This window comes from Tyto alba, unplaced genomic scaffold, assembly GCF_018691265.1.
Source record: "Tyto alba isolate M040663 unplaced genomic scaffold, T.alba_DEE_v4.0 Super-Scaffold_15, whole genome shotgun sequence".
Taxonomy (NCBI): domain Eukaryota; kingdom Metazoa; phylum Chordata; class Aves; order Strigiformes; family Tytonidae; genus Tyto; species Tyto alba.
In genome coordinates, this window is record NW_024881277.1 from 10,308,129 (window position 1) to 10,334,669 (window position 26,541).

General features: G+C 57.3%; 1 protein-coding gene and 1 non-coding gene across 2 annotated transcripts in view; one reads left to right on the forward strand and one right to left on the reverse strand.

The window, feature by feature from the left end:
• The window catches only part of LOC122153118 (olfactory receptor 14A16-like), a 524,294-nt gene that overhangs the window by 98,138 nt on the left and 399,615 nt on the right, over positions 1 to 26,541 (forward strand). The window lies entirely within an intron of this gene.
• TRNAF-GAA lies at positions 22,338 to 22,410 on the reverse strand. Its single transcript has one exon. It is a non-coding gene; the product is annotated as a tRNA-Phe (tRNA).

The following is a 26,541-nucleotide window of genomic DNA, read 5'->3' on the forward strand; positions in this document are numbered from 1 at the left end:
CATTCCCACCCCAGGGCATGTGGTGACCCCTACTCCTCTCCTGACCAAATTATTTTCCATAAAGACAGCTATATGCCATGAGTCCTGGCATATATGAAGCAGCCTGAGGAGGTAGTGGGGAGCTCATGCACCATCTTACACCAAGAAGAGAGCCTTTAAAAGCAGAACTTTTTGTCCAGTGGAACCCAATGGTACTGTGAGCTTAACTCTAAATACAGGGAGAACATAAGGAGAAAAGAATTTTAAAAGACCAATTCCTTAGACATTTTATTGGCAGCCACTTTGGAGGAAGAACCCAGCCTTCAGGCACTGCACCCAGGAGATCCCATTTTATTCAAGAGCTGCTATTGGACACGTCACACCTGACACAGTGTGGTGCAAGAGTAAGACACAACAGGAAAAATCCTCAAGAGAGAGAAAAATTATCTATATGTAGGATTATCTATATGTAGGATTATTACAGGGAAAATAGCAGACTCCTGGCCTAAGATAAACTCTGGGAAATGTGAAGTGACTTGAGACAGGTTGTTGTCAGTGAAACTACATCCCTTGGGTCAGTTTCCATAGTGCATCCCTGAGCTGCTGGTTCCTCGTGCTGTAGGTGAGGGGGTTCACTGCAGGAGGCACCACCGAGTACAGAACGGACAGCACCAGGACCAGGGATGGGGAGGAGATGGAGGGGGGCTTGAGGGAGGCAAACATGGCAGTGCTGAGAACCAGGGAGATTATGGCCAGGTGAGGGAGAGATGTGGAGAAGGCTTTGTGCCGTCCCTGCTCAGAGGGGATCCTCAGCACTGCCCTCAAGCTTTGTGCCTAGCACAGTGCAATGAAAACAAGGCAGCCAAATGCAACAAAGACACTAACCACGATAAGCTGAACTTCCCTGAGGTAGGAGTCTGAGCAGACAAGCTTGAGGATTTGGGGGATTTCCCAGAAGAACTGGTCAACAGCATTGCCTTGGTGGAGCCGTAGTGACAATGTACTGGCTGTGTACAGCACAGCATAGAGAAACCCACCGCCCCAGGCAGCTGCTGCCATGTGGACACAAGCTCTGCTGCCCAGGAGGGTCCCATAGTGCAGGCTGAGCCACACACCCTTGGCAGGAGATGGCCCTGGTGTCCTGCAGGGAATTGACCACGGATTTGGGAACAGTGGTGGAGATGGAGCCCAGTCAAGGACTGAAAGTTTGAGAAGGAAGTGAGAGAAGGCCAAAACTATTTCTCTTGTTTAGAGCAAAGAAGTTGTTTATGGTAGAATCCTAGTTGGTCAGCATGTTCTACTCATATTATTTTCTTCCTTTCACTCACATAGTTTAGTCAACTGCTAGGCAGAATTAATATCAAGATGTTTTGAAATATGCAACGTCTCCCTTAGAAAATGTAAGTAGGCCTTGAGATGGTTCCTTAAGTTTCCTGAGTACCCCTGATAACAAGGGCCTAAGACGCCACTGTCAAGATAATCACCTGGGAATTCTTTTAAACTGACCTTCTTGGAGCATCCCAGTGCCAAAGAATGGATGAGCTAACTGCATGACCATATGTGGGCAAAGGAATCCCAAAGTTCAATCACCGGACACTGTGAGGAAGACTATGAACGACCACCAGAGGGGGAAAAGACCCTAACCCTAATTTTATCACACATGCTCGGACTATGTAGATAAATTCTAGGATATCTTATGTAGATGTAGATTAGTTCTCAGAAATCTACTGAATATGTACAAGCTCACAGCATATATTCTCTGCGATTGTACCTGTCTGTGGGAGCACTCGTGGTGGAGCGATCCCCAGTGCTGCCCAGCGCTGCTAATAAAGAATACCTGCTCAGCAGTTCTACTGGATTCTAAGTGTTGAGTGAATTTCTGTGTCAGAAGGAACAGCCCCTGTGTCCCTGGCTGGAGCAGTCGGGGTGGGGGTGGCTCGGGGGCACCGCGGGGATGTGCCCGGGCTCGGCTCCAGGAGGAAACCACAGACTTCCTGCCCGGGCGCTTGTGGGGGGAGCACGAGGAGCGCTGCGAGGCCACGTGGGCTGTGGTTTGTGCACCTGCAGGCTGCAGCTCCCGAGCCCCCCGTGGGGAATAACGGCCCCTCGGTGACATGCTGAGAGTCAGGGATCCATCTGAGCTGCTTGTCTGCTGCCAGGACAGGGACATGGCCCAGCCCCAGCTCGTTTGAAGGGACCTTCCATGGGGCTCTCCAGGGAGGGACGGGTGAGCCAGCGCTCCTGGGATGGGGCTCTGGCCTGGGCTGAGGCCCTTTCCCAGCTGCTGCTCCCAGCACAGAGGGGTCTGAAGCAGGGGCAGGGGCTCTTTCCTTCCCCCCCTGACACAGCCCCTGGTTCCGTCCCAGCCCCGTGGTTCCCGTGGCATGGGGATGGCTGGGCACTCGCACCTTGGGCTCTCAGATGTGCTGGGTATAGGAGATGCTTAGTGCTCCTGGCCCACACAGCAGGGTTCAAGGCATGAAAAACCCATTTCCCCCACTACAGCCAGCCCTGTCCTGTGACGCCACACTGCCACAGTGATGTGACACCTGCAGCAGAGCCATCCCTCATATATGGTCATGAATGGCACTGGAGATGTTCATTGGAGGGCTGGGCTGTGTCGGAGGGGAGATAACTCCCGATAATGTCTAAAATGGTGCTGCTGCTTTGATTGGCTCCTCCCGTAGCTGGCCTGGCATCCGCAGAGCTATATTGCCCTCCCATCATCATTGTCCCCGTGAGTCCCCAGGAGCTGTGACAGGAGTGTGGCACGGCAGGGATGTGCTGGCAGGGCAGGAGGCTCCGGATGGGCACAGATGGACTGCTGTCCCCTCAGGTGCTGGGGCTGCTCCTCTGGGTACAGCTGTGCAGGGGTAAGTGCCGGCTCCCTTGTCCCACAGCCCAGGAATAGCGGGTACCAGCGTGGTCATCGGGATCTGTCTGGGAATGGGGATTCTTTGCAGGTGCTACAGAGATGACGGACACAACGTGCTCAAGTCCGTGGACCCTGTGCCCTTCCCTGGGCCCATCTGGGTGGGAGACAGTATCTCCTTTTGCAGGGTTCCAGTGTCTAGGGCAGCCTGTGCCTGGCTGGATTCACAGACACGCTGTTCTGGGGTACCTTTTGGGACCCCCTTTCCCCTTGTAATGTGCCTCTGGAGCCGATGGTGTCCTCGCTGGTGATGGCAGCACCCAGAGATCCCCCCTGGGGCACTGCTAATGTCTCGGGTGTCCCGAAGGGATATTGTGCTGTTCACTGTCCCCTTGTTCCAGGGGAGCCCTGACCCCATGAAGACAGTTTGTACCCCACGGAGAGATGGGGACCAGGGCATCTACAGCAGAGAGACACCCTTCCTGGGGGACCCAGCCCAGTGCAGAGACTGGACTGACACCAGGGATGTGAAGGGGATGTGGGTGGGGGGATCCTCTGGATAATCTCAGTGGGAACACGGAAAGCCCTGGGCAGGGGGGTGGGTTTGGTTGACGCTGGGGCAGGCAGTTGTATGGGAAGCTGCAGGCCTGGGTACACGGGGCTGTTCAGGGGGTACTGGGGAGGAGCAGGTGTCCAGTGCAGGGCTGGGCAGTGTGCAGGTGGGCATGGGCAGGAGGCAGGTGGTCACTGGGGTGGGAAAAGGTGCCTTGTGTGGTGGGATGGAGAATGACCCAGCAGGGCTGGAGCTGCGCACCCCCAGCCTTGCACAGCCCATGAGGATAGAAGGGACCCCTGAACTGCCCTGGGGACAGCCTGGAGGGGAGTGGGCTCCCACCCTGGTGACTCTGACTCTACCTTGTCAGGGGGCTCCCCCAGACCCGCAGTGCTGGGACTTAGTGCTGTCCTGACCCATACCATCTTGGTGTTTGAAGGTGCTGTGGAGGTGAGGCTGGTGGATGGCGGCAGGCGCTGTGCTGGGAGAGTGGAGGTGAAACATCAGGGCAAGTGGGGGACCGTGTGTGGTGACTACTGGAGTAGGAAGAATGCAGCAGTGGTTTGTAAGCAGCTGGACTGCGGGTCTGCTGTTGGAGCTCCTCAGTACGGACACTTTGGGCCAGGATCTGGCCCCATTTGGATGGATGATGTTGGCTGTAATGGCACCGAATCTGCCCTGTCTGACTGCACACACAGAGGATGGGGTGAACATGACTGTGGTCATCACCTTGATGCTGGAGTGGTGTGTTCAGGTAAGGGGACAACCTATTCCATACCTCTGGGGCTGGGATAGTGAAAAGGATCTGGCTGTGCCCTCAGGGAGCAACGCGCGGACACTGGAGCACTGCTCAATGTGGCCAGTCACACTGCCGAGCTGGGGCTGTCATTGCTGGTGACCCCAGTGCCTGGGGAAAGCCCAGAGTGAGCCTACCCCAGGGTGAACTAACCCTGCCACGGTGTCTCAGCCCCTCTTCAGCCAGTGTCTTAGGCTGAAAATGAACACTCTGTCCCTGCCCCAGTGTGTCCACTGGTATCCACTGGACTCCACTCAGTCTGCCAGTTCCCAGCCAACAGTGCTGAGGACCCTGTGCTGGAGAAAGCAGGGCAGGTCTTACTTGGAACATCACACACTGGAGGAACAGCATGAGGTGGCTGGTCCCCATGGGTCATTCACCATCACAGGCATGAGTACTTTTCAGGGAGCACAAGTGCTGTGCCTGGACAGAGGAGCAGGGTGGCACACATCCCTTGGCCTTGGACCTAAACTGCGCACACCACTGGTGCTGGGGGGACCATGCCAGGCAGCACAGGGCACCTTGTGAAGCAGCAGTTTGTCTGAGCAGTGTCTGGTGCTGTGACAGACACATATCTTCGGATCTTCTGATAGTGTAGAGAAAGGGTGCAGGGGGGCCTGGATGTGTTTGTGACACCAACAATGCTCCAACAGCTTCTTCTGAGATGTGCAGTGAGTGATTTTGGTCACAGCTTGCTTAGAGGTGGGGTGGGATGTGGACATTGGAATGCCACAGGGCTCTGGGAACTCCCAGTTGATTTCTTTTTATTTTTTTCCAGAATTTTTCCGGCTAGTGGAAGGGAAGAGCCGCTGCTCAGGACGTGTGGAGATCCGTGACGGGGACCTGTGGAAAAGTGTCTGTGATCCCCACTTTGGTCCCAAGGCTGCTGACGTGCTCTGCAGGGAGTTGCAGTGTGGCGCAGCCCTGCCTGTCGCTGGAGGAAGTAACGTTGGAGAAGGGGTGGGTCCCATGTGGGATGGAGAGCTGCGGTGTGTGGGGAATGAATCCCTCCTCGCCTCCTGCCCTAGGGGGTCCCCCCGGGACCAGCCCTGCACCCAAGCAAACAGCGCTGCTGTGAACTGCACAGGTAAGGACTCAGGGTGGGCTGTTGAACACCTGGGCTGTGCCGGGGGCAGGGGAGGAGGGCAGGGACTGTGCTGGCCTTGGCCTGAGAACAGGAGGGGTGATGTTGTCTCCTGCAGTCTGCAGTTACGCAGGAAAAGATGCAGAAGCCAATGTCTCGCTTCTGTTCCATCCTCCTGCATTTGGTGCACGGATGCCGAAAGGTTCAGGATGGGGACAGAGTCCCTCTGTCCCCTTAGTTACTGTAGCTGCTCCTCTGGGTGCAGTTGTGCAGGGGGAAATGCCTGCTGCCCTGCCACAAAGCCCTGGGTCTAAGGAGCAGCACAGGGATCCCTCTGGAAATGGGGCTTCTTCCCATGTGTCTATGTGACAAGGGGTAGAAAGTGAACAGGTTCACTGAGCCTGTGCTTCTCTGCGTGGCAGAAGGGCTTTTCTGCTTCCAGGGCTCCCACGTTTCTGGCCGTTGGTACCCGCGTGTGGATTTGCCATCCTTGGGCACCGTCCCTGGGGCCCTGGATCTGCCAGCTCTGTTCCCTGTGAGCTGGTGGTGCCTTAACTGGTGGCTCTTTGTTCTGTCATCCCAGAGGCACAGCCAGCCTCCGGGGTACCCGGGAAGGGGTGTGGGCTCTTCACTCTTGTCCCGGAGTCAGAGTGATCCCGGGCCTGACCGGGGGTGGGTTGTGCTTGTGGAGACAAGGGAACTGGGGAATCTGTTCCCAGAGGCTCGTAAAGGGGTGACCTTCCTGGGGGGATCCCAGACAAGGTCAGGTCTGGGCTGATGCCCAAGGACAAGGAGGGGGCATGGGTTGGGAGGCCTCACTGGGACCATCATGTTGCTCCACAGGGGACACAGAAAGTCCTGAGGGAGGAGGGTGAGTTGGGAGAGGCCCAGGGCAGGCTGTGGTCCAGGGGAGCTGGGGGCTCTGGGGAGGAGTAGCCGTGTGATCCTGGGGGAGCCCTGGTGGGGACAGGTCCCTTTTCAGGGTGCTGTCTGGGGAGGAGCAGGTGCCCTGGGTGAGCACAGGATAGGGACGAGGGGTTGTTGTGGTGGAAGTGCCAAAGTGTGTGGTGCCACAAATGACCCAGCAGGGCCAGAGCTGGGCACCCCTAGCCTTGCACAGCCCATGAGGATAGAAGGGATCCCTGAACTGCCCTGGGGACAGCCTGGAGGGGAGTGGGCTCCCACCCTGGTGCCTCGGACTCCACCTGCACAGGGCTTCCCCGAGACCCGCGGTGCTGGTGCTGAGCACTGTCCTGACTGGTCCTGTGTCAGTGTTTGAAGGTGCTGTGGAGGTGAGGCTGGTGGACGGCGGCAGGCGCTGTGCTGGGAGAGTGGAGGTGAAACAACAGGGCAAGTGGGGGACCGTGTGTGGTCACTACTGGAGCATGAAGGATGCAGCAGTGGTTTGTAAGCAGCTGGGCTGTGGGTCTGCTGTTGGAGCTCCTCAGTACGGACACTTTGGGCGAGGATCTGGCCCCATTTGGATGGATGATGTTGGCTGTAATGGCACCGAATCTGCCCTGTCTGACTGCACACACGGAGGATGGGGTGAACATAACTGTGATCATATCCTTGATGCTGGAGTGGTGTGTTCAGGTAAGGGGACAACCTATTCCATACCTCTGGGGCTGGGGTTGTGGAAGGAACCTGGATGTGCCCTAAAGGAACGTAAATCAGGCACCAGAGCATTGCTCAATGTGGCCAGTCACACTGCCGAGCTGGGACTGTCATTACTGGAGTGCCCAGTCCCTGGGGAAAGCCCAGTGGGAACCTGCCCAGGGGTGCCTTACCGTGCCTGGTCCCTGAGCTGGCACAGATGAACCCTCCATCCCTGCCCTGCATTGTCTATTGATTCCCATCTTTCTCCTCCTGTTCACCCAGGAGCTGTCTGGCGGTGCTGCGGGCCAGCTGCCCCCATGCCAGAGGCACCAGAAGTGACTCCTGTGGCCATCCACCGTCCTGGGGAAGGGCGTGAGATGGGGAGATACTTTTAGGTTGTCCCCCCCAGCAGACACAGGTCCCTTGGCTGATGTGTTTGTGCCACCAGCACCCCCTGAGAGTAGCTGGGGGATGTCGTAGGGATTTTTCCTGGAGGCCACCTTGGAGACCAGCTGGCATGTAGTCAGGGTATTGCCAAAGGGCTGTGGGAACTCTCAGGGATCATTGGTTGGTCCCGAATCTGTCCATCTGCTCTAAGGGCACAGATCCTCCTGAGGACGTATAGTGATCCATGAGGAGGCCTTTTGGACAGCGGTGTGTGACTCACACTTTGGTCCCAACGGTGCCAACGTGGTTTGCAGAGTCTGCTGTGGGTCTGCAATAGACACACACACCTGAGTTCTGTGATGGTGGAGAGAAGGTGTGTAACTTGGCCTGGATGTGTTTCTGACACCAACACTTTCCCAACAGCTTCCTCTGTCGTTAATGTAAAAGTCAGTCTGTAAAGAAACTCTCAGAGACCAAGGTTTATTTTTTCTGAAAGAAGCATTCCTTTACTGGTGCCAGGCCAGTGAGGCATAATTCCACCTAGCACCGACCCCCTGAACTTGTTAGTATCCTGTTAATATAGGAAAAGGTCATACATATTCATTATCTTTATGGTGAGTATATACATAAGTATAAGCCTTCCCTGGTTCTCCTTTTAATATTATAATGTCCTTTACACAGGCGTGGTAGTGCATCCTTGTGGTCGTTTCAGTATGTCGGTGGCTGTTACTTCCTCCTTGCTCATTTTCTTTACCTTGTCCTTTTCTTAAAATTGTCTATATTGATACTCATCTTTGTTTTCATTAAGTTCACACATGACAAAATCAGGCCATTCTTGTCTTTTTGTAACTCTTCTTCTTGTTATTATCTTTGGGCATTCACCACGTATCCTACTTAATCAAAGCTGACCTTGGATGGTCAGTAGATAAGTGCAAGGCTATCCAATTAAGCAACCACTATCCTCAAAATATATGCAATTAAGCAACTACTATCTTCATAGGCCTATTGTTAACAATAACAGCTCCTTTCAAGGACCTACCTTCTACGCAATCTGTCCTTTCAAAGAAATATTACAAGGAAACTTAAAGCTATTACTGGGATATGCAGTGGGTGATTTGGTCACATCTTGCTTAGAGGTGGTGTGGGATGTGAGTATGTGAATGCCAGAGGGCTCTGGGAACTCCCAGTTGATTAGATTTTTTTCCAGAATTTTTCCGGCTAGTGGAAGGGAAGAGCCGCTGCTCAGGACGTGTGGAGATCCGTGATGGGGACCTGTGGAAAAGTGTCTGTGATTCCCACTTTGGTGCCAAGGCTGCTGACGTGCTCTGCAGGGAGTTGCAGTGCGGCGCAGCCCTGCCTGTCACTGGAGGAAGTAACGTTGGAGAAGGGGTGAGTCCCATGTGGGATGGAGAGCTGCGGTGTGTGGGGAATGAATCCCTCCTCGCCTCCTGCCCCAGGGGGTCCCCCCGGGACCAGCCCTGCACCCAAGCAAACAGCGCTGCTGTGAACTGCACAGGTAAGGACTCAGGGTGGGCTGTTGAACACCTGGGCTGTGCCGGGGGCAGGGGAGGAGGGCAGGGACAGTGCTGGCCTTGGTATGAGAACAGGAGGGGTGATGTTGTCTCCTGCAGTCTGCAGTTACGCAGGAAAAGATGCAGAAGCCAATGTCTCGCTTCTGTTCCATCCTCCTGCATTTGGTGCACGGCTGCCGAAAGGTTCAGGATGGGGACAGAGTCCCTCTGTCCCCTTAGTTACTGTAGCTGCTCCTCTGGGTGCAGTTGTGCAGGGGGAAACGCCTGCTACCCTGCCACAAAGCCCTGGGTCCAAGGAGCAGCACAGGGATCCCTCTGGAAATGGGGCTTCTTCCCGTGTGTCTATGTGACAAGGGGTAGAAAGTGAACAGGTTCACTGAGCCTGTGCTTCTCTGCGTGGCAGAAGGGCTTTTCTGCTTCCAGGGCTCCCACGTTTCTGGCCGTTGGTACCCGCGTGTGGATTTGCCATCCTTGGGCACCATCCCTGGGGCCCTGGATCTGCCAGCTCTGTTCCCTGTGAGCTGGTGGTGCCTTAACTGGTGGCTCTTTGTTCTGTCATCCCAGAGGAACAGCCAGCCTCCGGGGTACCCAGGAAGGGGTGTGGGCTCTTCACTCTTGTCCCGGAGTCAGGGTGATCCCCGGCCTGACCGGGGGTGGGTTGTGCTTGTGGAGACAAGGGAACTGGGGTATCTGTTCCCAGAGGCTCGCAAAGGGGTAAGCTTCCTGCGGGGATCCCAGACAAGGTCAGGTCTGGGCTGATGCCCAAGGACAAGGAGGGAGCATGGGTTGGGAGGCCTCACTGGGACCATCATTCTGCTCCACAGGGGACACGGAAAGTCCTGAGGGAGGAGGGTGAGTTGGGAGAGGCCCAGGGCAGGCTGTGGTCCAGGGGAGCTGGGGGCTCTGGGGAGGAGTAGCCATGTGAGCCTGGGGGATCCCTGGTGGGGACAGGTCCCTTTTCAGGGTGCTGTCTGGGGAGGAGCAGGAGCCCTGGGTGGGCACAGGTCAGGGGCGAGGGGCTGTTGGAGTGGATGGAAGTGTCAGAGTGTGTGGTGCCACAAATGACCCAGCAGGGCTGGAGCTGGGCACCCCCAGTCTTGCACAGCCCATGAGGAGAGACGGGACTCCTGAACTGCCCTGGGGACAGCCTGGAGGGGAGTGGGCTCCCACCCTGGTGCCTCTGACTCCACCTGCACAGGGCTTCCCCAGACCCGCAGTGCTGGTGCTGAGCGCTGTCCTTACTGGTCCTGTGTCAGTGTTTGAAGGTGCTGTGGAGGTGAGGCTGGCAGACGGCGGCAGGCGCTGTGCTGGGAGAGTGGAGGTGAAACAACAGGGCAAGTGGGGGACTGTGTGTGGTCACTACTGGAGCATGAAGAATGCAGCAGTGGTTTGTAAACAGCTGGGCTGTGGGTCTGCTGTTGAAGCTCCTCAATACGGACACTTTGGGCCAGGATCTGGCCCCATTTGGATGGATGATGTTGGCTGTAATGGCACCGAATCTGCCCTGTCTGACTGCACACATGGAGGAATGGGTGAACATGACTGTGGTCATTTTGATGATGCTGGAGTGGTGTGTTCAGGTAAGATGACAACCTATTCCATACCTCTGGGGCTCAGATTGTGGAAGGAACCTGGCTGTGCCCTCAGGGAGCAACAGTCAGGCATCGGAGCATTGCCCAGTGTGGCCAGTCACACTGCTGAGCTGGGACTGTCATTACTGGTGTCCCCAGTCCCTGGGGAAAGCCAGTGGGAGCCTGCCCAGGGGTGCCTTACCGTGCCTGGTCCCTGAGCTGGTGCAGATGAACCCTCCATCCCTGCCCTGCATGGTCTGTTGATTGCCATCTTTCTCCTCCTGTTCACCCAGGAGCTGTCTGGCAGTGCTCAGGGCCAGCTGTCCCCATGCCAGAGGCACCAGAAGTGACTCCTGTGGCCACCCACCGTCCTGTGGAAGGGCGTGAGACGGGGAGCTACTTTGCGGTTGTCCCCCTTAGCAGACACAGGTCCCTTGGCTGATGTGTTTGTGCCACCAGCACCCCCTGAGAGCAGCTGGGGATGTCGTAGGGTTTTTTTGCCTGTGGCCACCTTGGAGATCAGCTGGCATGTAGTCATGGTATTGCCAGATGGCTGTGGGAACTCTCAGGGGTCATTGGTTGGTCCAGAATCTGTCCGGCTGCTCTAAGGGCACCGGTCCTCCTGAGGACGTATAGTGATCCATGATGAGGACCTGTGTGACTCACACTTTGGTCCCAACGGTGCCAACGTGGTTTGCAGACTCTGCTGTGGGTCTGCAATAGACACACACCCCTGAGTGCTGTGATGGTGGAGAGAAAGTGTGTAACTTGACATGGATGCCTTTGTGACACCATCACTCCTTAAATAGCTTCTTCTGAGATGTGCAGTGAGCGATTTTTGTCACAGTTTGCATGGAGATGGTCTGGGATGTGGGCATGGGAATGCCACCAAGATCTGGGAAGTCCCAGTTGATTTATTTCCAGGATTTTTCCGTCTGGTGGAAGGGAAGAACCGCTGCTCAGGACGTGTGGAGATCCGTGACGGGGACCTGTGGAAAAGTGTCTGTGATTCCCACTTTGGTCCCAAGGCTGCTGATGTGCTCTGCAGGGAGTTGCAGTGCGGCGTAGCCCTGCCTGTCACTGGAGGAAGTCACGTTGGAGAAGGGGTGGGTCCCATGTGGGATGGAGAGCTGCGGTGTGTGGGGAATGAATCCCTCCTCACCTCCTGCCCCAGAGGGCCCCCCCGGGACAAGCCCTGCACCCACGCAAACAGCGCTGTTGTGAACTGCACAGGTAAGGACTCAGGGTGGGCTGTTGAACACCGGGGCTGTGGTAGGGGTTGGGGAACAGAGCAGGGACTGTGCTGGGCCGGGTGTGAGGACAGGAAGGGTTGATGGGTTTGTTTGCAGCATGACAATACTGCAGAAGGAGAACAAAGACATGTGGTCCCTCTGGCCCCTCCACCAGCTACTGAGGGTACAGGAGCACCAATCCACTCTCTTTTCTCCACATCTGTCCCCAGAGTACACAGGGATCAGACTGGTGAACGGCAGCACAGTGTGTGCGGGGAGGGTTGAGGTCCAGGTGCTGGGAACCTGGGGGACCCTCTGTGCCTCCCGCTGGGACCTCTCGGATGCCCACGTTCTCTGTCGTCAACTCAACTGCGGGTTTGCTGAGTCCATTCCTGGAGGAGAATATTTTGGGAGAGAAACTGGCCCTGTCTGGAGAGACTCATTCCACTGTGACGGGACTGAAGCTCTCCTGCAGCAGTGCCCAGTGACCACCTTGGGCGCCTCGCCGTGCTCCCAAGGGAACGCTGCTGCTGTCCTTTGCTCAGGTTAGTGCTGGAAAAATGCTGCATAAACTCCATTTGTCACTTGTGTGCAACATAGCCACTAAAAGTAGGGGTTCCATGGCCGTATCAGGCTGAATTTCTCCTTGGGGAAACCCTGGCTTCCCCAGGAACTGTCTGGAGGGCTTTCCCTGCTCAGACTGACCGCTCGACTTTGGGAGAGCTGAGGACTGAACGGAGGCAGGCATCTGCCCCCAGGGCAGTGGCTTAGGCCCCAGCACCACCGCCAGGCCCAGGCTCCTCTGTCCTTGTACTGTGCAGCGAGCCCAGGACAGGGCTGCAGGGCTCTGCTCCATCCCTCTGGCTGCAGCCGACCGCATCCCGTCCCCACAGAGAGCCCTGCAGAGCCTCATCCCCCCACCCAGGCAGGAGCTGGTGCCCCCAGCAGCAGCTGACCTGGCTGTGAGCTGCAGAGAGGGCCCAGGCTTTGCCCTCACTTCTCGTCAGCACAAGGCTCCACCTTGTCCCGTTTGGTTGAAAATCCCCCCTTGCCCTGCTCCCTGCAGGGTGCCATGCTCCCGGTGCCGCCGATGGCCGTGGCATTTCTGCTCTCCCCAGGCCCAGCTGGCTTTGGATCCCTGCGGCTGGTGGGCGGAGGGAGCCGGTGCGACGGACGAGTGGAGATCTTCCAGGATGGGGCGTGGGGCAGAGTCCTGGATGAGCAGTGGGACGTGCAGGAGGCCAGCATGGTGTGCCGGCAGCTGCAGTGCGGAGAGGCAGGGACAGCCTACAACCCCCCAAAGCCTGAGCGAGGGACGGGCCCCGTGGGGCTGCGAGGGGTCCGGTGCGCAGGGCACGAGGCCAAGCTGACCCTCTGCAACACCTCCCTGCCCAGCAGTGCGCTGGCGGCAGGGCTTGCGGAGGACGTGGGAGTCATTTGCTGGGGTGAGTGGCACTGCCCAGGCGCCCAGGTGACGGTGCTGCGCAGGCAGGCAGGCCCTGACAGCGACTGGGGTTTCCACCCGCTGCAGGGAGCCGGCGGGTCCGGCTGGTGAACGGGGCCGGGCGCTGCGCGGGGAGAGTGGAGATCTACTCCCAGGGCATCTGGGGGACTGTCTGCGACGACGGCTGGGACCTGTCTGATGCCGCCGTCGTTTGCCACCAGCTGGGCTGCGGAGAGGCAGTGGAGGTAGCCAGCTCCACTCGCTTCGGGGAAGGCTCCGGGCAGATCTGGCTGGATGGTGTGAACTGCTCCGGGGCTGAAGCTGCTCTCTGGGACTGCCCGGCTGGGCCCTGGGGGCAGCACGACTGCGGGCACAAAGAGGATGCGGGAGTCGTCTGCTCAGGTCTGTGCCACCTCAGGAGCTGTGGTGGGAGCCTGGTCCCGGGGAGGGCAGAACGTGGGGAGAGCCGGCCATGGCCAAGGCTGCCCCTGGTTGCCTCTGAGCTCCTGCCCGAGTCCCACCCGTGCACGGACACCCTCAGTCCCACGGTGGGTCCCTGGGGAGCTCAGCTGTCTCAGAGGGTTCGCGGGAAGGGCAGGGCTGGCTGTAAATCCGGGACTTCTCTCTGCCCCTGGGTGCAAGGGGGATGTGGTGGCCTTGCCCCTGCCCAGCTGAGGGCCTGGGGGGGTGTAGAGGTGTCCTGGCTCCCACAGCCCCAGACCAGCCTGTTCCCGCTTTGGGGCCTTTTCTTCCCAGAGTTCGTGGCCCTGAGGCTGGAGAACAGCGACGGCTGCTCCGGGCGCCTGCAGGTTTTCTACAACGGGACATGGGGGAGCATTTGCTCTAACTCCATCACTGACAACACGGTGACACTGGCGTGCAAGGAGCTGGGCTGCGGGGACGGAGGATCCCTGGAAACACGCCTGCCCTCTGGCAGGGTGTCTGGCCCTGCCTGGCTGGATCGCGTGGAGTGTGGGGAGAGAAACAGCTCTTTCTGGCAGTGTCCCTCCACACCCTGGAACCCACAGTCATGTGAATACCTGGAAGAGGAGATCCACATCACCTGCAATGGTAACTCTGAGCCACCCGGGCACCAGTGTCACCCCAGCTCCTGCTCCCCACGGGGCATGGCCAAACACAGAGAAAGAGCTTGGAGGGGCTTTTACTTTCCATGCCAGACCCTTCCGCTGCCAGTGGCACAAACGTGACCGCGGCCACACACATGTCCAGCATCAGTTGCCACCCAGGTTGCCAGCAGTGCCTGGGGAAGAAGAGGCATCTCCAGGTGAGGTCTCAGAAGAGACCAGATGGTTTTCAGAAGAGCCTCCCCTCCATAGACAAGCTACTGCTGCTCTGTGAGCCAGGGACCTTCTGGGGCTGAGCAATCAGGGTCCCCCCACAGTCCTGCACGTGTCCCATGGATGACTGGGGTTCAGTTGCTGCTGTGCCCCAGATGGTGCAGGGAGGCCCGAGCAGAGATCAGTCCCGCTCTCTTCTGCATGATCCCCCAAACCAGCCCCTTCACCACAGTGTTTCCTTCTTCAGGGGGACAGCCAGAAATGCCTCCAACCTCGCTGGCGCCGTGCTCCAACTCCACGAGCTGCACAGGTAGGGAGGTCCCCTCTGTGTCTGGCAGGGCTCTGCCTGCTCTCCCGGTGCCATGGGAGGTCTTTCCCTTCTCCAGCCAGGGAGAAGATTCGTGCCGTGGGAGGCAAGGATGGGTGCTCGGGCAGAGTGGAGGTCTGGCACCGTGGCTCCTGGGGGACGGTGTGCGACGACTCGTGGGACATGCAGGATGCCGAGGTGGCGTGCAGGCAGCTGGGCTGTGGCCCCGCGGTGTCTGCCCTGCATGAGGCTGCGTTTGGGATGGGGACGGGCCCCATCTGGCTGGAGCAGGTAGAGTGCCGGGGGACGGAGCCGTCCCTACAGGACTGCTGGGCTCGGCCCGGGGACAGCGGGGCTTGCCGGCACAAGGAAGATGCTGCCGTGCGCTGCTCAGGTTAGTGGCAGGGCTGGGAGCCCTTGCTCGGGTATTAGCAGGGAACTAGGGAAGGCCTTTTGTCCACGCGGTCCTGGCATGGCCCCCGACCTTCCGAGAGAAAGAACATTCCTGTGGAGTGCAGGAGCCCGGTGCCAGGCAGGGAGCAGCCTCGGTGTAACTGGCCGTGCTCTGGCCACTGCCCATGGGGCCCTGCAGCCCCAGGGCTATCCCCTGGGCTGCCTCTGCCATCCTGCCTGCCTCCCAGAGCAGAGGTGCTGGGCTCTGCCCCGGCCTCCCTTTCTGGCACTACAGGAGGGGCAATTTGGGTGGGATGTGTCAGGGACATCTAGAGACACACACACACACACACACACGGTGTGTTGGGGAGGAGGTTTCCTGATACCCACACACCCACTCTCTCAGCCCAGCTCTCCTTTTCCTCCTCTGCAGCTACACCCAGGACGACAACACCCCCACCCCGAGCAGGTAACTTGTCCTCCCCCCAGGCTGGGTACCCCCGGGGCCAGGCTGTGACCCACAGCTGGATGGAAGGGGCTCCTTGCTGGGGTGTGAAACTGCCTGGAGGAGATACTGGAGTGGTGGCAGGGGTTTGGGGAGAGCTGTAATTTACCCAGGAGGGTGGAAGCTTCCCTGTCACTCACCCCTGGGGCCCTCCACCTGCTTCTGCTTTGCTTGATGGGGCCAGCACTGGTGCTGCCCCTTCCAAGTTCTCTCCCATGCAGATCCCACCCAAGGCCGTCAGAGCAGCAGCAGGAGAGTCTCAGTGCCTGTCATCATGTGCATCATCCTGGGGACCCTTGTCTGCCTGCTCCTGGCCCTCCTGGCTGGACAAGTGCTGAGCGCCGGGGCTGGGCGCAGAGGTGGGTGCTTGCCCAGAGGTGCCGGGGGGAGATACCTCCTGCCAGGGCTGTGGGGTGCGGCGGGGGGTATCAGCGAGGGGAACAGGCAGAGCGGGAGGGTGAGACTGTGTGCTGCTACCTGTCACATGTGCTGCCCCATTGAGTGACTGGCCGTGGGGCACCAGCAACAAGGGGTGGAGAGAGCGCTGAGGTGGGGTGAGATAGCCATGGGGCGAGGAGAGAAATGGCAGAGTGGGGATGGCGAAGGCTGGCAGTGCTCTCGGTAGTGCTGGAGGGGGCTTTGGGGAAAGAGAGATGCCAGGAGGAGTGTGGGGCAACAGGGTCCATCACCGTGGTGTCAGGCCTTCAGGCTGTCCCTCTGCCCAACCCTGCCCACCCCCTGGCAGGACAGGGGCCCTACTATAGACCCATGGGGCAGGTAGGGGAAAGCTCCAGGTGGAGAGGAAAGGTGGTAACAGATCCAGGGTGAGACAAGGGGGACATGGCGCACAGGCCAGAGGGGCATGAGCGCTGTCTCCAAAGCAATGATGTGAGGGTGACGCTGCCCCAGATGATCTTCACATCGATGTTGCCCTCACTGGGGATGTGGCAGCTGTGCCTGGACAGCACAGTGGGGCTGTGTTGTTAGACCTGTCCTGAGGTGGCCCAAGGAACTGTTTTTGGGGAAGCACAGTGGGGTCCCTTTGCCCCTCTGCCTGTCCCTGTGCCAGCCCTGCCTCTGTCCCCAGGCTCCAGCAGAGCCCAGGAGCCCTTCCCCGAGGCTGTGTACGAGGAGATCGGGTACAGCCCAGCGTGGGAGAAACGAGCCAGGTTTGATCGCTCAGGTGGGTGTGGGTCTTCCCTGGAAACACATCTGCAGGACCCTTTCTTCTGGCACCAACCGAGAGCTGACCCCCTGAAGCTCCCCAGCCTGTGGTCCCTGTGGCACTGGGGCTGTGGGGGCTGTGGGGAGAGCATCCAGGTCCTGGGCCCAGGAGAGAAGCTTTCTCCCAGTCAGCTTTGACTGTCCCAGCTGGACAGCCCCTCTCTTCCTGCCCCTGCACCCCATGAGACACCCGAGGAGCGAGGGAAGGGGCTGTCCTGGTCCAGCTCTGGGAGCTCCTTTGAGACAGGGTTTGTCCTGGGGGAGCAGGGTGAATTCCCAGCCCTCCTCCCCACATACCCCCAGCTCTGTGGGTCCCCCTTCCCCAGCAGCGCTGACCGTGAACCACGTCAGTGGGGCTTGCTCCATAACACCCGCTGTGCATCTCTCCAGGCTCCTATTCAGAGGAGTCCCTGACCCAGCTGCAGCCCCACCCTGGGGTCAGCGAGGAGAAGAAAGGTCTGGGATCAGCACCAGGTAATGGAGGCAGGAAGGGGTTGATCTCCCTGCAGACATGGGGTGGACAGAGTTGTCCTTGAGTGTCACCATTGGAGATGAGGAGGACACGGGCATCTCTTGTGGTGCTGCCAAGCCCAGTGTCTCCGCCCTGTGTCCCTGCACATCCTCCCATCCTCTGCTCTGCAGGACGGATCTTCTCACTGTCACCAGCTCCCCTCTCCTTTCAGACGTCCTTGTCCTGCCCGGAGGTGACCCAGAAGATGGCTACGATGATGCCAGGGAGGTTCCTGATGACAGGGAGGATGCTGTGCCTGGGCAGGGAGAGTGGGAAATGCCCAGGATGCCAGAGGAGGGAGCAGGGCCCAGAGCTGCACCTGGAGGTGAGAGGGAAAGAGAGCGCTGCCTGTTCCTAGGGTTCCATCCCTGGTGCCCCTCAAGTCACTACCCTACTGACACCCAAACCAGCAGGGAAGGGGGAACCTGGCATGGGAGTTTTCCTTGAAAGGCCCGGGGGTGGGAGAAGGAGCTGAATGTGATGAGAATCAGGGAGGGTGGTGGTGTACAGACCCCATGGTGTGAACTGAAACGTCCGGCCTTGCTGCTTGCAGGGGGCAGCCTGCGCTCCTGGAGAAGTGTCGAGGTCCCTGGAGCTGAAGGAGACACCTCGTCCCCGTCCCCAGGGAGCATGGGCTATGATGATGCTGAAGAGGTGCCTGTGGCACTTCCCTGTGAGGACGCAAAGGCTGTGACACCGAAGCTTGATGCACAGCAGTCCCTGAGCCCCAGGCCAGGAGAGCCCATCCCTGCTGCACAGCTGGGTGCAGCCAGGAGGGAGGAGAGGTCTGTGCAGCTGGGAGAGCCAGGAGCACCAGGGGACTGTCTCCCTTGAGTCATGGGCATCAGAAACCGCCGGGAGATTCCTCCGTTTTTATTCCCATTTTTATGCTGTGCATTCTTATATTTGCTTATTAAAAGCTTCTGGGGGCTTTGACCCAGAGCTGATGCTTCCCTGCCAGGTGTCAGGACATCTCCCTGAGGCTGCTCAGGGGGAGCAGAGAACAGAGACACGGTGGCAGGGAAGGGACACGTCTCAGGGACAGCAGGCTCAAGGTCAGACTGTGGGGCTGCGTGAGGCCATGGTCCCTGGGGAATAATCTTGGTGACAGAGACATCTCCATCCTGCTGCCCACAGGCAGTTTCTAGACAAAATGGCTCTCTGATAGGTCCTGGGATGCACCCCAGTGGGAGCACCCATTTTCTCCCCCAAGGGTTCCAGCTGCTCTTTCCCCCAGGCCCTGCCTGGGCCACACTGATCCCACCATGCAGAGGCCATGACAGAGCTGCCATGTCAGGGTGAGCCCTGGGCTTTTGTCTCACAGAAGCGAGCCCTAAGGTGACCGCAGGGCCCTGAACACCCCAGCAAGCCCCAGGTGGGATCATGGCCCGTGGATTACCTCCCACAATGCTTGGGAGGCAGCTCTGCTCCCCACTGCCCTGGCACAGGGTGCAGAGCCACCTCCTGGGAAACACGTGGCTGGGATTCTCTCTCCTCATGCTCTGCCAGGACCTCAGTCTCCATGGGCTGTTCCTCCTGCCTTTCAGACCCGGGGCAGCCCTGGGAAACCCTCCTCCTGCTCCCCTCCAGCTCCCACCCCTGCTCCCCTGCTGCCTTGCCAGGGATGTCAGTTTGGGTTGTGTGCGGGGCAGTACTTGTGGGCAGGTACAGGAGGGCTGGGAGCACCGAGGATGAGGGCACCGTTCCCTCAGTGCTGTTAGAGGGCCAGGGGGATGGAGAAAGCTTCCCCACAAGACGCGTGCAGCAGCCAAAAGCCATGGTCCAGCCCCTGGCCTGGAGAAGGGCCCATCTGGGAGGATGCTCATGTGGGCACTTTTCCATGGCAGTGGAGATTTTGTGTCCCTCCACTAAAACAGGTGCTGCTGGGAGCTGAGCCAGGGTCCCTCTCCCTCAGCTGGGGTTTCACCTGCCCCAGCACCCACGGCACAGAAACTTTGTGCAGAAGCCAGGCTGGGAGAAGAGTTTGGCACCTGGGCAGGACCTGGCACCCAAACTGCCCAACTGCCCTCCCTGCTCCCGCTGGTGGGTCTCCGCACTCCACCGGCTATTCCCCAATGGGCTTCTCTGCTGCAGGCTGGAAGGTGCGTTGGGTGTCTGTGGCAGGATTGCCTGTGGGGAGTAGCTGCAGCTCCATAGTGCTGCAAACAGTAGGATCTGGCCCTGGAGCAGAAGTGGAGAGGAGGCAGACGTTGCCAACATCTTCTCCTATAGCAGTGTTGCCCCATTCCCTGCTGGGAGCTCCTCCACCCCTGGGCTGACCCTGGGGGCACCTGGGGGGAGCCGAGGTTCACACATCCCTCTGCCCCACTCCTGAGAGCCTTCCTGCTGGCAGCCCTCATGGGAGAGCAGCGTTCCCAGGGCAAGATCCCCACAATGATGCGTGACATCCATGGGCATTGCAAACACAGCCTGGAGAACTCCCACTGGGATAAGCTCCAGACCTGCATCTCAGAGAAATAAGTTTATAAAAGTGAAGATGAAGAGGAGAGTGTTATTTTCTGAACATGGGATGGTGGGGGCCTCTGGGCAGTATGGACACTGATCTGCACACTCAAGGTGCCCCATGTGGAAACTGGGGAGAAGAACCCAGTGCCTATCCGGTGTGACTGCCCCACCAGCTCTGCCCTCCCACAGGTGTAATATTTCTCTCATAATCTGGCACCTGGTAGAGGTTTGCCTCTTCCTCCTTGAGGAAATAAGCCCCAGGCATGGGTGTGCTTGAGGGGACAGCACCCCTGAGCAGAAAGAACCTGTTTCATGCATTTTGGGACCTAACAGGCTGGCCCTGCCAGCTGGGTCCCTTCTCTGCAGCAAAGCAGGATTGCCACTGTGCCCCAGATCTGTGGCTGCTCCTGCAGCTCCTGAGGATCTACCTGAGGGGGGTTGCAGTGAGACCCCAACCCTCAGCACCGCTGCCCCACGCTGGGAAGAGCTCGGATGTGGAAAGTCCATGGGAGAGCAGCCTTATTTCTCTGAGTTTGGGCTCCCTGTTCCCAAGGGATGGGCACCCTGTGGTGAAAGTCCGTGTCTCTCCCCCCGTTTTGGTTGCCAGTTTTTTGCTGGGGGAGCAGCCAAGGCACCATGTCCTGGCCCTCGCTGCCTGGGCATGTGTGTGGACAGGCTTGTGACTCCCCGATCCCACCAGCACAGGGTGCACGGAGACACCAGACACCCCATGAATAAGAGGTGGGCACCGGCCCCACCAGTCTCACCTCTGCCGAGCTGTGCCTGACCTCAGCAGCTCCTCGTTCCCTGAACTGGGGCTCTGCTCCAGCCAGTGGTGCCGGTGGAAGGAGAAACACCTGGAGACAGGGTCAGGGTAGGAAATGTCATTCCTCCGGCTGGGAGTCCCACAGCCCTGTCCAGGCTCATCCAGCTCAGACACCCCTACCTGCTGGCACAGAGGAGTGCTTCCCATGTGGTTTGGGATCTCCCCCTGGAGAAAGGACAATCTTAGAGCCTTGCCCCTGGCAAGCCACCAGGGCAGTGTGGCCCTGGTCCCAAAGGACACATGCGCTGGACCAGCACTCTCACAGCACATCCCTCAGTGCAGCCAGAAACGATTCCGAGCGTGCTGCTGAAATCTGTGCCCTCCCTGAGGCAGCACACCCAGCCCTGCCACCGCCCTCCTGCCCTCAAAGCCAAACCCTGGCTGGGCAGGACAAGCCCACAGGGCCTGGAGATGACCAGAGCCTAAACTCCAGCCCACACCTGCCTGTGGCTGGGGAGTCAGGGCAGCAGCACCCCTGGAGGTGCAGGGGATGGAACCCAGGATCTCCCCCATGCAAAGCAGCTGCTCAGCCACTGAGCTACAGCCCCCTGAGACCTGCCAGCAAGAGAGACACTCTCCTCCCATGATGTGTCTGTGCCAATCACAGTGCCGTTGTCCCCCAGGTGCCCTGGGACCCTCTGCAGAAAACAGCACCTGAAGCCTCCTGAGATGGGGGAAGTCAGGACTGGCTCTCCACTGGGGCCTGATCCTGCCCTAGGGCTGCACTGCAGAGTGCTGCCCCTTTACCGTCTCTGCAGGGAAATGGGGCAGGAGGAGGCTCTTGCTGCAGGCTCTTCTCCCATGCTCTGGCCCATTCTGAGCTAGGTCGATGGAGAAGAGAAAACCCCTGAGCCTCCTCTGCCCTCCAGGACAACACCCCTCTCTGCCACGTCTGTCCCCAACTCCACAGCAGGAGCAATGCAACAAGGTGAGGGAAATTCCCTCCATGGGGTGAGGTGCCCCCAGGCTCTGATGGCACCCCAGGGTGTGTGGGGGGGGGGGCACACAGGGGCAGAAATCCTATAACCCCTCCTCCAGTCACTGGGCCTTGCCCTGCACCACTCCTCCCACCAGCATCCCAGGAGGTGAGGTGGACAGCAGGCTTCCATCTCCCTGGGGCTGCGGGTATGGGGTGGGCTCAGGGACCTCCCCAGTCATCCATCGCTGAGGCCTGTCCTGACAGCAAAGCAGTGCCCTGGGACAGCCCTGGCTGGGGTCTCTGTGGCAGGGTGGCTGAGCACGGGCAGCTGTTAACTCCAAGGCTGAGAGCCTGACCACACGCAGGGGTGGTGTCTTCGTGGTGGTAAACATGGGACAATTGTGCTGCTCAGCTGCAAGAAGTGCCTCTCCCAGGGACTGGGGAGATGGTGGCCTCCCTGTGGGCAGTGTGCCCTGGTCTGGGAACTGAGGTTGAGGTGAAGGATGTGTGTGAGGAGGGGAGCAGTCTGTGCACCAGTGAGAATGACCATGAGGAGAGAGACAGAGTCTTTGCAGAGACCCCTGAGTGGAGAGATCCCGATCCCTGTGGAGCAGGGAAGGAGACCCAGCTGGAGAACACCCCAAAGACACACTGAGTGGAGAGTCCTGCCCAGGGGAAGGCTGGGGGCTTGTGGCGCAAGAGGAAGGATCCTTCTAACCTGTAGATGTGCAGCTACAGCGCACGGGCAGTGCTCTGGCAAGAGGGGAAGGAGCAAGGAGGGCCAGGGCAGGATGGACAAAGGCAGACGGGCTCTGCAAGACCCTAAGGGAGAAAAACATTGCTGAAACCTGGGGTTGAACCAGGAACCTTTAGATCTTCAGTCTAATGCTCTCCCAGCTGAGCTATTTCAGCCCTGCCCCATCAGCCCTTGTCCCTGTGCCACCTGGGCCAGGCCACAGCCTGACACACGTGAGGAGAGCTCCTTGGGGACGTTCCCAGCAAAAAGCTGTGCCCAGTGCAAGCAGAGCGGGCCTGGCCTCTCCCTGCCCCTGTGGCCAGGTGGGCTCCAGGTGCGGGGTGGGTGCCAGCTTACAGTGGGCATGACAAGATATGTGTTGGGCCTTGAAAACAAAGGTAATGGTTGCAAAGTCAAGTGAGAAGGCCAGGCACATTCAGCTGCAAAAGCTGAGGGTGAAAGAAGTGTGGGGTTAGTGGCAGACCCCTCTCACAGGGAAGAGAAGGCCCAGGGGAGGAAGAGCTTGTGCTGGTGCCATAGGCTTTTGCTTCATTCTTGCCTGAGCCAGAGCGTTTTTTCAATGTTGAGAGACCATATGTAGGGGGAAAGGAGGCTTGGAAACCTCCAAGGGTCTGGGTTTCAGAGCCTCTCAAGATAACCTCTTCCAGTGTGTAAGTGACCTCATGGTTATGACCTCATGGTCCTCATCTCCTGCCTGAACGTTCTTTCCACTTTTGTCCCTTGCCTCTCCTTTTCCCACCATCCACCACAATGAAGAGCCTGGATCTATTTTCTTAACTGCCTGACAGGTACTGAAATGCTCCTACAAGGTTTCCCAAAGCCTTCTCGTCTCCATACTGGAGAGTGTTCCCTCAGCCTTTCCTCAGGTGGGAAGCTCTCCAGCCCCCTGCACGTCTACACATGCTTGACAGTATTGGTGCCTCTTCACTGAGCTTGCTCCAGTTGATCAGTGTCCTTCCTGTACTGGGGGCAGGAGGCCCCAAACTCAGTGCAGTACTGGGCATGTGGTCTAGCAAGCACTGAATGGAAGGAGAGAATCCCTCTCCCTCATCTCCTGGCCATGCTCCTCTTCAGACAGCCAGGATGCTGTTGGCCTTCTGGGTTGCCAGCCGTCTCCGCTGACTCATGTGAAGCTTGTTGTCCACCATGAACCCCAGGGCCTTTTCTGCTGAGCTGCACCCCACCCAGGGCTGTTGCCCAGGGTTAGGCCAGCCCAGGGAAGGACTTGGTTGAAGATGAGGGGTGTTGAGGGAAAGGATTAGGGAGGTAGGTAGGGCTTAGATTTCAGGCATCTGGTGAGGGTTTCAGCTTCAGTGATCAGGGCAGGGATAAGGATGAGAGCTCACCTTTCAGGGTTAGGTGTTAGGGTATAGGCAAAGGTTTAGGGTGAGCAGGACAGAGCCAGGCCTGAGGGGCAAGGATGTGGCACTCGGCGTGTATTTGTCCTCAGAGTGACCGGGGGAAAACCTCAGCTGCTGATGACCAAAGGCATCACCACTCAAATGGGCTGGGAATTAGCACTGAGCCCCTTGGCAGGGCACATCCAAGGGGCTACATGACACAGGATGTCTCTGTCTCCTTTCTTGTCACCCTGAAGTCACTTGCCTCTGTTCTTCTGCTCTAATCAGCCCCCAGAGAGGCCCACGTCAATCTCCTGAGGGAGCTTCCTCACCCAAACCCCTCAGCATGCCCCACTAAACCCCAAAGACTCTTTATTCCTCCCACAGCTCAGTAACTTTCCCCTGGGAGCTTGTTAGAGTGCAGAAACTATAATTAGTTTATTCTTGCATCTTAATTTCTGTCCAGTTGCAGGGGAGCTTTTAGAACAGCCTGTCTTCGAGGATGGGTTTTGTTAAATATAATGATGTTAACAACCACATGATGTAACACAAGTTCATTTCTTTCTCAGCTATACCTCAGAAATGCTTTGAACATTGACAAATGATTTTTCAGTTGACTGTAAAATGTTGCCCACAACACCCCAACTTCATTTGCTAGAGGTGGGCATGGGCTAAGGAGGCACAGGAAGATGGGCAGGGAGATCACTAGAGGCATGAGTTGGTGACAAGGCTCTGGGCTAGAAATTTGGCCAAGAAGGTGGAAAAGTTGATTTAAACTGCCAAACTCTCTTTTTAGCCAGCTTGCTAATTGTGTGTATATTTATAATTTCCTATCTATTTGTCTAGCGTATTTATTTTATGGTCATCGCTTGAGGAAGGTAGACCTTAGAGGAGGCTTGGACTTGACATACAGTTGTGGACTTCAATGTTGATTTTTTTTTTTTTTTTTAATAATTTGCATCATGTTTTACTTCCGTTTCTTCAAAATTAATAAGATTCCTGTGACTATTTACAGTCAAGTCTCAGGGTTAATCAGGTGGGAATTGGTGCAAAGGAGCTGTAACATTCAGCTGTGAACATCAGTGAGGAAGTCTGATGTAGAAGAATGCAAGTCCCAGGTAGCCCCTGAGGGAAATGGTGGGGCTGGGGAGGTGGGGAGGAAAGTTGCCCATACAGTGGGGGACCATGAGGAGACTGCTGTTGTTACATTTCCTGTCCTCCTTAGAAGACCCTCTGAATTGGAGAAAGCTGCTATCACTTCTGTAAAATTAAAAAAGAATTAAAACCCACTTCAAAACGAAAAAAAAAAAAAAAAAAAAAAAAGTATATTTATGAAGTTGTCATTAAAATCTTCCACTTTAAGTAGACTCCTGAAGCCTCTCCAATTACCTGTACAAGCCTGAAAGTCCTGAAATATATTATGGAACAAATGAGTCTCCCTCATGTTTTCTCGTATTTAATGAGCCTTATGGTGTATTTGGTGCTTGAACCTCAGATACTGAGAGGAGCTGAACCAACCTCTGAAGGGGTTAAAGTCAGAAGCAAAAGCCAAAGTGTCTTGGAGTGTTAATTGGCCCCTCTGAGGCCCATTACAGACCAGGTGTCCCCATGGATTAGTTAGAGAAGAAAATTGGAGGCTGTAAGTACAGGTAGGCAAAGGCACTGTGCAAGGGGAGCTGATGCTGAGTAAAACTTGATATATTTTATCATGCCAAGTGGTCAGCCCTGAGAATGGGGATCCCGTCCCTCACACTGGCTCAGGGCTCTTCCTGGGGCACTGTGGGGTGGGGTGGGCAATGCTGAGTGGAGGACAGTGGTACCACAGCTCCCAGCCTCCCTGGGGGGCTGCAAGGAAGCCACGAGGCCCCAGTTCCATGTGATTATCATGTCTCCTTTCAGGCCTTGGTAGCAGAGACAACTGCCATAGCCAAGGGGACAGAGACCCCCAGGCTGTGGACACCCAACCTATGGCATCTCCCTGCCTTTCCTGAGATCTCTCCTTCCTCCCTGCCTGTTCCTTGGAACACAAAGCACTGCACTGATCTGGGCTCTGGGTGACCTCTGGTACCACTGCACTACCCTTCAAGGGACATTTTTTTCTCCTCCTGTCCAGTCTCAACCTCCCAAGCTGTACTTTGTGATTCTTTTCCTTTCTCAGGTGGTTTCCCACTACAAAGAAAATGTCCAAATTCTCTGAAAACACCCAAAACTCCTAATTTCGAGCTACTCTTTTACTCCCGCACGACCTTCCACACCATCAGGACAAGGAATCGCAGGTCCCTCAGGCACTCCACACACTTCATGTGCTTAATGCCCTCTAAACCCACCTTTGCAGACATCCTCTGGGCACTCTCCCATTCCTTCCTGCTCCTCAGAATGGAAAGCCCCAGAGAATGTTACAGGTGTGGCCACACCAGTGCTGAGTCGAGGGGGATGGTAACTCCCCGTGTCTCGATGGTCATGCTACAGTGCAGCTCCGTATGCAGGAGCTGGCTCTATTCATGGTGAGCCTTTACCAGCGGTACATATGGCATCACTCACAGTGCCCAGGGCCTTCTCCTCAGACTCACTCCTCTGCTGGTCCAGTCCCACTTTGCCCCTTCTCCTTGTACAACTTGAGGTTCCTGCTGGCCAAAGCCCCAAGTATCTCAAGGTCCCTGTGCACTGAAGCTCCAGCACATCAGCATTTAAGGCATGTGTGCAGATGCTTCCTCTGAGAAGACAATAACTTGACTGGGTGTATGGCAGTATGAGTAAGAAAAAGAAGTGCTCATTTAATGGAAGTGATGACGAAGGTGGAAAGCACCACTGTAACGATGAACGAGCTCATCCCCAGTCACACTGAACTTCACAGGAAAACAATGAGCAGTGAGGTTGACCTAAATCTATGCGCCTCAGATGGTCAGTTCCAACACCTTATTGGGCAACAATAAGGTCAAGTTCAGG